Raw genomic sequence first — 10,335 nt, forward strand, 5'->3', positions numbered from 1 at the left:
TCAACAATAAAAAGAAAAACAACCCAACTATAAAACAGACAAAAACATAAATAGACACTTTTCTGCAGAGGAAATACAGATTGCTAAAAAGCACATGAAAAAGATGCTCAGATTCACTAGCCATCAGGAAAATGCAAATCAATGAGACACCATCTCATACCTCTTGGTATGGCTGCTGTTAAACAAACAGAAACTACAAGTGTTGGAGAGGATGTGGAGAAATGGGAACACTCTTTTACTGCTAGTGGGAATGTAAAACAGCAAAGCCACTGTGGAGGATGGTTTGACGGTCTCTCAGAGAGCTAAGTACAGAGTTGCCTTACTGCCCGGCAATTTCACTACTCAGTATATACCCAGAATATCTGAAGGCAGGGACATGAACAGACATTTGCATGATATACATAACAGCCTGATTCACAAATGCCAAAAGATGGAAAAAAACCCACTTGGGCAAAAAAACCCACATGGACAAAGTGTGGTATATACATATAATGTAATATTATTCAACAGGAAGAAGGACTGAAGTCCTAAAGCACATGACAACAAGCATTAAACTTTAGGACATTATGCTAAGTGAAATAAGGCACACACAAAAGAGCAAATATTGTATGATATCACTAATATACATCTGATTATATTAGTTCTATTAGACATAAACTATAAAATATTAATTACCATGATATAGAATGAGGCTAACAAATATGGAGTGGTTGCTTAATATGTACAGAATTTTTAAGGAAGTTGAACCTAAAAGTTTGAAAAGGGACAGAGGTCGTGGTAGAACATTATTCTGAGACTAATTAACAGTGCTGAATGGTGTTTGATGTGATACAAAGGGGAAGTTTAAAGTCATGTATGTCATCAGAAGGAAAGGTGGAGGTTAAAACGTGTGAATGCATAACATGATGACTTTGGCAGTGGGCAATGTCCATGATTTACTGTACAAATATTAAAAGTTCTTTCATCAACTACAGCAGATGCATAACACTATTCCAAAGAGTTAATAACAGAGGTATATATAGGAAAAATATACTTAAAATTTTAGTATCCAGTGCAAAATGTATTTAGTATTTAGCATTTAGTGCTAACTATGGACTATAGTTAACCATAATAATTTAACACCCTTTCATCAACAGTAACAAATGGGCAACACCAATACTATGGGTCAAAATAGGAGGGGATATGGGGTGTGGGAGAATTGGGATTTCCTTTTTTATTTCTTTTCTGGAGTAATGAAAAGGCTCTAAAATTGATCATGGGGTTGTATGCATAACTATATGATGATACTGTGAGCCAACAATTGTATATTTCAGATGGCTTGTGAGTTTGAATGGTGTGTGACTCTATCTCAATAAAACTGCATTTTACAAAAAGGTATAATAGAATTCTTACTTCTTATAGTAGAGTGTAAATGAGCTTGTGATGTTAAGCTATTTGATTGGTACCTAAAAATATTAAGAATGACAATAATATTGGCTATGATGATGATAATGATAATGATGGTGATTAATGGTAGGTGCATAGATTTTGGAGTTGGGCTTCTGGGAATTCTGGCTCCTCTATTAGCTGTGTTCATTTGGAAATTTTAAGGAAACTCCAAACCTCAGGATTTTCATCTGTAAAATATTTGCAGTGATAGTACCTATCTCACAAGTTAATTCTGAGAATTGAAATAAATAAGACTATGTTTGATACCATTTCCTGACTTCCTGCTAACCTACCAAGACAGGGTGTGGAAATCTGTGCCAGTCGCAAAAGAAAATAATGAAGCAAACATAGTCCCCTAAGTCACATCTGCCTCTCTAAACATTGCCTGGAATGGTTCTCTAATTTTGAGACAATGATGATTAGATTGGAATCACCTGGATAATTCAGAATACTGTTCAAATTTTGTCCTGAATTTAATCACATCTACAAAATCCCTTTTGCCATGTAAAGTGATAATTCACAGGTTCCAGGGATTAGAAGGCAGACACACTTAGGGATATTCTGCCTATGACATGGGGATTTCCTGACTGTGCCAGTTTGAATCTGTGATGGATCCCTGAAAAGACATGTCATTTAATCCTCATTCAATATTGCTGTCTGGAAGCTTTTTGATTGTTCCTATGGAGATGGGGCACACCCAATTGTGGGTGGCAACTTTTGATTAGACGGCTTCATGGAGTTGTGATTTGATTAGTTTACTGGAATCCCTTAAAAGAGGAAGTATTTTGGAAAGAGAACAGCAGAGCCATGAGAATCACGAAAGCTCATGTAGCCAGAAACCTTTGGAGAGGAAGAAGAATACACACCCAAGGGAGCTTCATGAAGCAAGAAGCCTGAAGAGACAGATAGCAGACATCATCATATTCACCATGTGTCTTTCCAGTTGAGAGAGAAACCCTGAGGTTCATCCTCCTTTCTTAAGAGACTGTAACCTCTTGTTTGGGGCCTTAATTTGGACATTTCTGTAGACTTCCTTTAATTGGGACCTTTGCATAGCCTTCGAATTGTAAACTTGCAACTTAATAAATTCCCCCCTTTTAAAAGCCATTCTGTTTCTGGCATATTTGCATTCTGGCAGGTATCAAACTAGAACACTGACCAAGTTGAATCACTCCTCTCTTCTCTCCTAAGCATATAAATTTTGGAGGGGATAGATGTTTGAATAGAAATTAATTCTAAAACTGGGACTGGGTTACAGAAAGACAAAGAGGAGTAGAGGAGACTAATAGCCTGTAAACCTTGAGGGTTTTACAGGGTTACCTTTGGACAATCTATATGACATTCCAGGCCTGCATTTTCATCCTAATATCGGAACACTGGTATCCTATCTTGGGCCCTATGCTTTCCCCACTGTCATGGTCAGCTTCATGTGTCAACTTGGCCAAGTGGTGGTACCTCTTTGTCTGATTGGGCAACTGCTGGCCTCTCTGTTGCAATGAAGGCATTTCATAGAATTAGATCATGATCATGTCCACTGCATCCACAGCTGATTCCATTTGTAATCAACCAAGGGGAGTGTCTTCTGCAATGAGTGATGCTGAATCTAATCACTGGAAGCCTTTTCTTTCTTTTTCTTTATATGGGCAGGCACTGGGAATCGAACCTGGGTCCTCGGGCATGGCAGGCAAGCACTCTTACCTGCTGAGCTACCAAGGCCCACCCACTGGAAGCCTTTTAAGGAGGATTCAGAAGAGACACATTGCTCTTCCTGCTTTGGCCAGCAAGCCTCTCCTCTGGAATTCATCCAGACCCTCCATCAGAATTGTTGGCTTAACAGCCTGTCCTGTGGATTTTGGACTCTGTGTTCCTGTGGTCACGTGAGTCACTTTTATAAATTTTATATTTGTGAGTGTTCCTTGTAGATTCCATTTCTCTAGAGAACCCTAACTAATACACCCACCTACCCATCCAAAATTCTAGATGGAACAGTGAGGGGTGAGAACAGAACAAATGCCATATGGTATTAAGACAATTTACCTAACTCAAGGAAGTGTACCTCCTAGTATCTGGGGAATTTCATCAAGTCATAAGTTCCTGGGATGACAGAAGCTCATGAAAGCTATCAGGGTTCCAATTTCATGAGGGTCTTAAAAATAAGGTAGTAATGGCTATAAGTACTTCAAACTCTGGTTCTCTGGGTATGGAAGAGAAGTAAAAAAGAAACCATATAAAAGAGGGAATTAAAAGAAAATTATGGAGATCCAGGAAGATGGCAGAATAGGACAGGTTGAGTTCATCCCTGCTCCAAGGAACAGTTAGAGAAGGGATAGGAGGGTGACTGAGGTGGCAATTCCAGGGTTTAAGTGACATGAGAGAGTCTTCTGTACCACAGAGGAGGCCCTGGTGACAAAAGTTGAAGAACTGAGAAGCAGAGAACCAGAGACCATCCAGCTGGTGCAAACAGCTTAATGCAGAAGCCCAGAGCCCTCAGGAGTGCATGGACCAGGAAATGGGGACTAGAAACTAAGCCAAGCCATGTCCCTGGAACACACTAGACTCACCAGCACTGCCCTGTGACCCACCCCACACCTGATGCACCTGAACACCCTCACCTTCCCCCCATCTCAGTGCACCAAGCAGCCCTGCCCCACCAAATCCTGTGTGCGTACCTGCCCCACACCTCCATTCCAAGACTGCACATGCCTGCCCCAGCCAACTCAACTCTCTCACAAAAGTGCAGTCTTACCATACCCCTCTGTCATGGTCAGGTTCATGTGTCAACTTGGCCAAGTGGTGGTACCTGTTTGTCTTGTTGGGCAAGTACTGCCCTGTCTGTTGCAATGAGGACATTTCATTGAATTAGATAATGATCAAGTCAGCTGCATCCATAGCTGATTCCATTTGTAATCAGCCAAGGTGAGTGTCTTCTGCAATGAGTGATGCTGAACCTAATCACTGGAAGTTTTTTAAGGAGGATTCAGAAGAGACAGGCTCTCTTCCTGCTTTGGCCAGCAAGCCTCTCCTGTGGAGTTCATCCAGACCCTCCGTTGGAATTGTCGGCTTCACAGCCTGCACTGTGGATTTTGGACTCTGCATTCCCACGGTCACGTGAGATACTTTAATAAATTTTATATTTGTGAGTGTTCCCTGTTGATTCTGTTTCTCTAGAGAACCCTAACTAATACACCCTCTGTGGTAGTTAGATTCAGTTGTCCATTTGGCCAGGTGAAGGCACCTAGTTCTATTGCTGTGGACATGAGCCAAGGGTACGTGAACCTCATCTGTTGCTGATTACATCTGCTGTTGGCTAGGAGCTGTGCCTGCTGCAATGAATGATAGTTGACTTAATTGGCTGGTGCTTAAATGAGAGAGCACAATGTAGGACAGCCTAAGCAGCTGAGCATACCTCATCTCAGCACTCGCAGCTCAGCCCAGGCCTTTGGTGGTGCCGAAAGAAATCACCCCGGGGAAAGTTTTTGGAACCCAGAGGCCTGGAGAGAAGGCCAGCAGAGACCATCCTGTGCTTCCCCATGTAAGAAAGAACCTCAGTAGAAAGTTAGTTGCCTTTCCTCTGAAGAACTAACGAAATAAGTCCCCTTTTATTAAAAGTCAATCTGTCTCTGGTGTGTTGCATTCCAGCAGCTAGCAAATGAGAACACCCTCCCAAATGCTGTCTCCCCATCCCTGACCCTACAGGGAGTCACCAGTGCATAAAGGTGGTGGGCACTTAAATCCATATGCAGTCTATAACCAGCCCCAGGCCATAAAATCCTGCTACCCTGCCCAGCCCCTCCCCCAGCTGTGTGCACATGTACAATAGTTTATAGCCCTCTCAGATCTGTGCATGCACACAGCCCCACAGTCACACCCCTCAAGCCCTGGGCAAGCACTGACATGCACACAGGGTCATATCTGCCCTGAGTGCATGCAGGCACAACCCCAACCAGCTGTCCTGAGATTGGTGCCTGAGCACAAATGGCCCCATACCCTGGACCAGAGCACATGAGGGGCTTGCCACCAAGACCCACGCATCCGCACAGCCACATCCTCGCCTCTACTGGGCACCAATGCTCATAGGCACCAGTATAACATCCCAACCTGCACCTATACCTGCACTGAAATGCATCACCCAACTAGTGTGCCCCATCCCACATCCTGCATCCTGCTCCACATCCATCCTGAAAATACAAGACTTTAGACTACTGAAGGAAATCAACTTCCAGAGTATATCAATCAAAATATTTACATACTGTGAAGACAGCAGAAGATCAGTAAGCATGTCATGATGCAGACAGATATAGTACAGCCTAACAACCAAGTTAAAACACCAGAGGAGACACAGACATTGGAACAACTAATCAAAGATGTTCATATAACTCTATTAAATGAAATAAATGGGATGCCTAATGACATAAAGAAGAGCAATGAGACACTAGAAGAACAAAAAGAGGAGCTTGAAAGAGTAAGTAGAAAAATAGCAGATATCACAGACATTAAAGATGCTGTAGATCAAATAAAAAACATACTAGACACACACGGCAGATTTGAAGAGCAGAAAAAAGGATAAGTGAACTAGAGGACAGGACAACTGATTTCAAACACTGAAAACATCAAATGGCAAAAAGGATGGAAGAATTTGAATTGGATCTCAGCGAAATGATGGACAAAACAAAGCACACAAGTACAAGAATCATTGGTGTCCCAGAAGGAGAAGAGAAGGGTAAAGAGCTAGGGAGGTTACTTAAGATATAATGGGGGGAACTTCTAAACCTTTATAAAGGACAAGTCAAAGAAGCACAATGAAATTCAAAGAATATAAATCCGATTAGGCCTTCTGCAAGACAGATACTAATCAGTCTGTCAAATGTTGAAGAAAAGCAGAAAATCCTGAAAGCAGCAAGAGAAAAACAATCTACTAAATACAAGGGTAACCACATAAGACTGAGATCAGATTACTCAACTGGCACCATGGAGGCTAGAAGGGAGTAGTTTGATATATTTAAAGTTTTGAAAAAGAAAGACTCCCAGCCAAGAATTCTGCACCCAACCAAACTGTCCTTCAAAACTGAGGGGGAGGGTGGGCCACGGTGGCCCAACAGACAAAGTTCTCCCCTGCCATACCAGAGACCTGGGTTCCAGTCCAGGTCCTGCTCATGCAAAAAAAATTAAAAATAGAAAAAATAAAAAAACACTGAAGGGGAGATTAAAATGCTCATAGACAAACAAACCCTGAAATAATTGGTCAACAAGAGACTGCCCCTAAGAAATACTAAGCAGGAAGTTTGACAGTTGAAAAAAATGATGGGAGAGGGAGGCCTGAAGGAGGGCACAGAATTGAAGACTACCAGCAAGGGTAAATTAAAGGATAAAAGAGAAAGAGGGAAAAGAATATATAGATCTAACAAATAAAGCCCAAAAGTTAAGATGGCGGATTCCAGAAACCGCTTTTTCAATAATAACATTGAATGTTAATAAATTACATTTACGAATTAAAAGATACAGATTGGCAGAATGGATTAAGAAATATAATCCAGCTATATGCTGCTGTGCTGGTTTGAAAGGATGTATGTCACCTAGAAATACCATGCTTTTATCTAAATCCCATTTCATAAAGGCCGAATAATCCCTATTCAATACTGTATGTTTGAAACTGTAATTAGATCATCTCCCTGGAGATGTGATTTAATCAAGAGCAGTTGTTAAACTGGATTAGGTGACAACATGTCTCCACTAAATTGGGTGGGTCTTGATAAGTTTCTGTAGTCCTATAAAAGAGGAAACATTTTGGAGAATGAAGGAGATTCAGAGAGAGCAGAGAATGCTGCAGCACCATGAAGCACAGAGTACATGAGCCAGTGACATTTGGAGATGAAGAAGGAAAATGCCTCCCGGGGAGCTTCATAAAATAGGAAGCCAGGAGAAAAAACTAGCAGATGACAACCATGCTCACCATGTGCCTGTGGAGAGCCAGGAACAATTAATCAGGCCCATGCAGGAGTAATCAATCAATCAGGTCCAAGCAGGGAGACTCCCCTCACCGGTGGGGTGGAATGTCCTTGAGAGTTAAATAATAACCAATGCTAAGAAACTGTGGGAATGGGATAGGTTTTGGCAATGGCTAATGGCATTCTTCTGCTCCTATGAATTGCTTGCTTGCTAGCAACTTCAAAAAAAGAACACAGCATGATTTCAGCCTTTAAAGTCACCTTGAAAACCTCTAGGGGCTGCTCTTTGAATCTTCTTTCTTGGAGGTTTCTGAGGCAGTCGCTGGCTGGCTAATAAAGACTTCAAATTGGCTTGCAGTTTTGAATTTTGTGGTCTCTCTTTTGGTGTACCCCACAATATTTGTAGGCCCCAGCGAGATCATCCCTAATGGGACATCTGGTGACCACAGGTCTGGGGGATGGCCCCCAGAACTGAGGTCCGTCCTAGGGAAAGGCCTCGGAGAGATGTTTCTCTGCCCCAGGCAAGGACCAGGAACCAGACCGGTTCTACAGGACCCTCCAAAAATATACAAAATCTGGTGGAGTCATGTGTTTATGGAAACCTCACCAGTGAGTACAGGTCTGTTACTGGATTCAGTGGGGAACTCTGGAAGGCTGGACACAGCATTACTTCCAAGGTCCAGTCCCAGAGCAAGACGTTGCCTGGGATTCTGGTTAGGAATCTATTAGGGATAAGGCATTTGTTTGTCTTAGCTCGTTTTGTCCCTCCTCTTAATTGCTTGTCTTTTCACATTTTGTGTTGTTTTTGGTGTAATTGTCATGGGTCAGTCAAATTCATCTGTCTGTACTCTGCTTCAAAGTTTCTTGAAACATTTCCAGGAATTTCAGCAGAAGGCTGGAGACTACAGAGCCCCCGTCAGTGCCTCTGACTTGGAAAAATTCTGCTCATGGGTGCAGCTGACTTTTGGTTCTCAGTGGACTCCTGAGGGATCCACAGACCTATGTATAGCTTATCAAGTCCAAAGGGTGATTTTTGGAGATCCAGGCCACCCTGACCAAATCCCCTATATACTAATTTGGATTGAAATTTTAACAGAAAAACCCAAGTGGTTACAGTCTTGCCTGGAGTTCCAAAAAGAAAGGCCCCCCAGAGCTAAAGCGGCCCTCTTAATAAAAATCTCTCAAAAAGAAAAAACTAATGGGATCCCAGTATTAATAGGACCAGCGGAGGATCCACTCTTAATAGACGTTCCCCCATACCCAACAGCCCCTCCAGCTCCTGAGGGGAGAAACGGCGAAGAGGCGGCAACCAGCTCCTCTAATGGCCAGGAGGTGCCCTTCAGCACCCCCCATACCAGAAGTGGCTTTGCTTCTTCTTGTTCTCATTCACAATCACTGGGTCTTCCGGAGTTCCAGTTTTCCCTTAAGGCAGGTTGGCCCTGCCCTGGGGGATGACCACCCACCTTTCATAGTCTATGGCCCCTTTTCCTCTAGTGATCTGTATAATTGGAAAAAACAGAATCCCTCTTTCTCTGAAAAGCCCCAAGAGCTCATCTCCCTCTTGGAGACTGTCTTTTTACCCACCAGCCCACCTGGGATGACTGCCAACAGCACCTCCAGGCCCTCTTCACCTCCGAGGAATGAGATTGAGGCAGGAGAGAGGTGAGGAAGTTAATTCTTGGACCTGATGGACAGCTTACTATTGAATCAACCCATTTAGAGGCTGTGTTCCCCTCCACCTTCCCCGAATGGGACCCCAACACTGATAGAGGTAAGGAGGCTCTTGATCGGTATCGCCAGACTCTGCTCCGGGGGATACGAACGGTGGCCAAGAAGCCAAACAACTTGTCTCGGGTGAGTGAAACCATACAAAAGCTGGATGAATCTCCAGCTGCTTTCCTTGAGTGCCTCCTTGAGGCGTACCACTTCTACACCCCTATAGATCCAGAGGCACCCGAAAATAGGTGAGCTGTAATTATAGCATTTGTCATCCAGTCAGCCCCAGACATAAGAAAAAAATTACAAGCGTTAGAAGGATTTGAGGGTAAAGTGCTGTCTTAACTGATAGAGATTGCCCAAAAGACTTTTAATAACAGAGATGACCCCATGACCATGCAGTCCAAAAACATAGCCAAAATTTTAGTATCCTCAATGGCTGAACAGGAAAAACAAAAAGAAAGATGGGGAACTATTGAAAAAAGAAAAGGAAACCAAAGAAAAAGGTTGGGCCTAGGTGCAAACCAATGTGCCTACTGCAAAGAGAATGGACATTGGAAAAATGAATGCTCTAAAAGAGGACTTAAAGAATGAAACTGGCCCCTGTCCTGGTTGAAGAGGGGAATTGACAGGGCCGGGGGTCCATTCCGTTGAGCCCCTGGGAGCCCAAGGTCGAATTAGAAATCGGGGGCCAGCCTATAAATTTTCTTGTGGCTACTGGGGCGACCTTCTCCATCCTCCCGCAGAAGGGCCCATACCTAAGGTGAAAATCCCCATACAGGGGGCAACAGGAAAGACAAAGTCTTACCCATGGACTAAGACTAGGAACACTAACCTTGGGGAAGGAACTATCACCCACTCATTTCTTCTGGTGCCCAAGTGTCCATATCCCCTTTTGGGGAGAGATCCTCTCCAGAAATTACAAGCCACCATCTCTTTCAAAAATGATTCAGCTGAGCTCTCCTTCGATACAAACCCCTCAGCAATCCTCCTCACTTGCCCCTTATCGGAAGACTATTTACTTACTGCAGAGGTGGCACTGCCAGCCCCAGGTCCATATTTGCAGGAGTTTAAAGAAGAAATACCAGGCATATGGGCAGAAATTAACCTACCAGGATTAGCTGCCCACCGGCCCCCCATCATTGTCCAGCTAACTAGCACCACCACCCCAATCAGAGTCCGACAATACCCAATAAGCTTAAAGGCTAAAAGAGGCATTGCAGTCCATATCAAAAGACTCCTGGAG

This window comes from Tamandua tetradactyla, chromosome 24 (genome assembly GCF_023851605.1).
Source record: "Tamandua tetradactyla isolate mTamTet1 chromosome 24, mTamTet1.pri, whole genome shotgun sequence".
NCBI classification, from domain to species: Eukaryota; Metazoa; Chordata; class Mammalia; order Pilosa; family Myrmecophagidae; genus Tamandua; species Tamandua tetradactyla.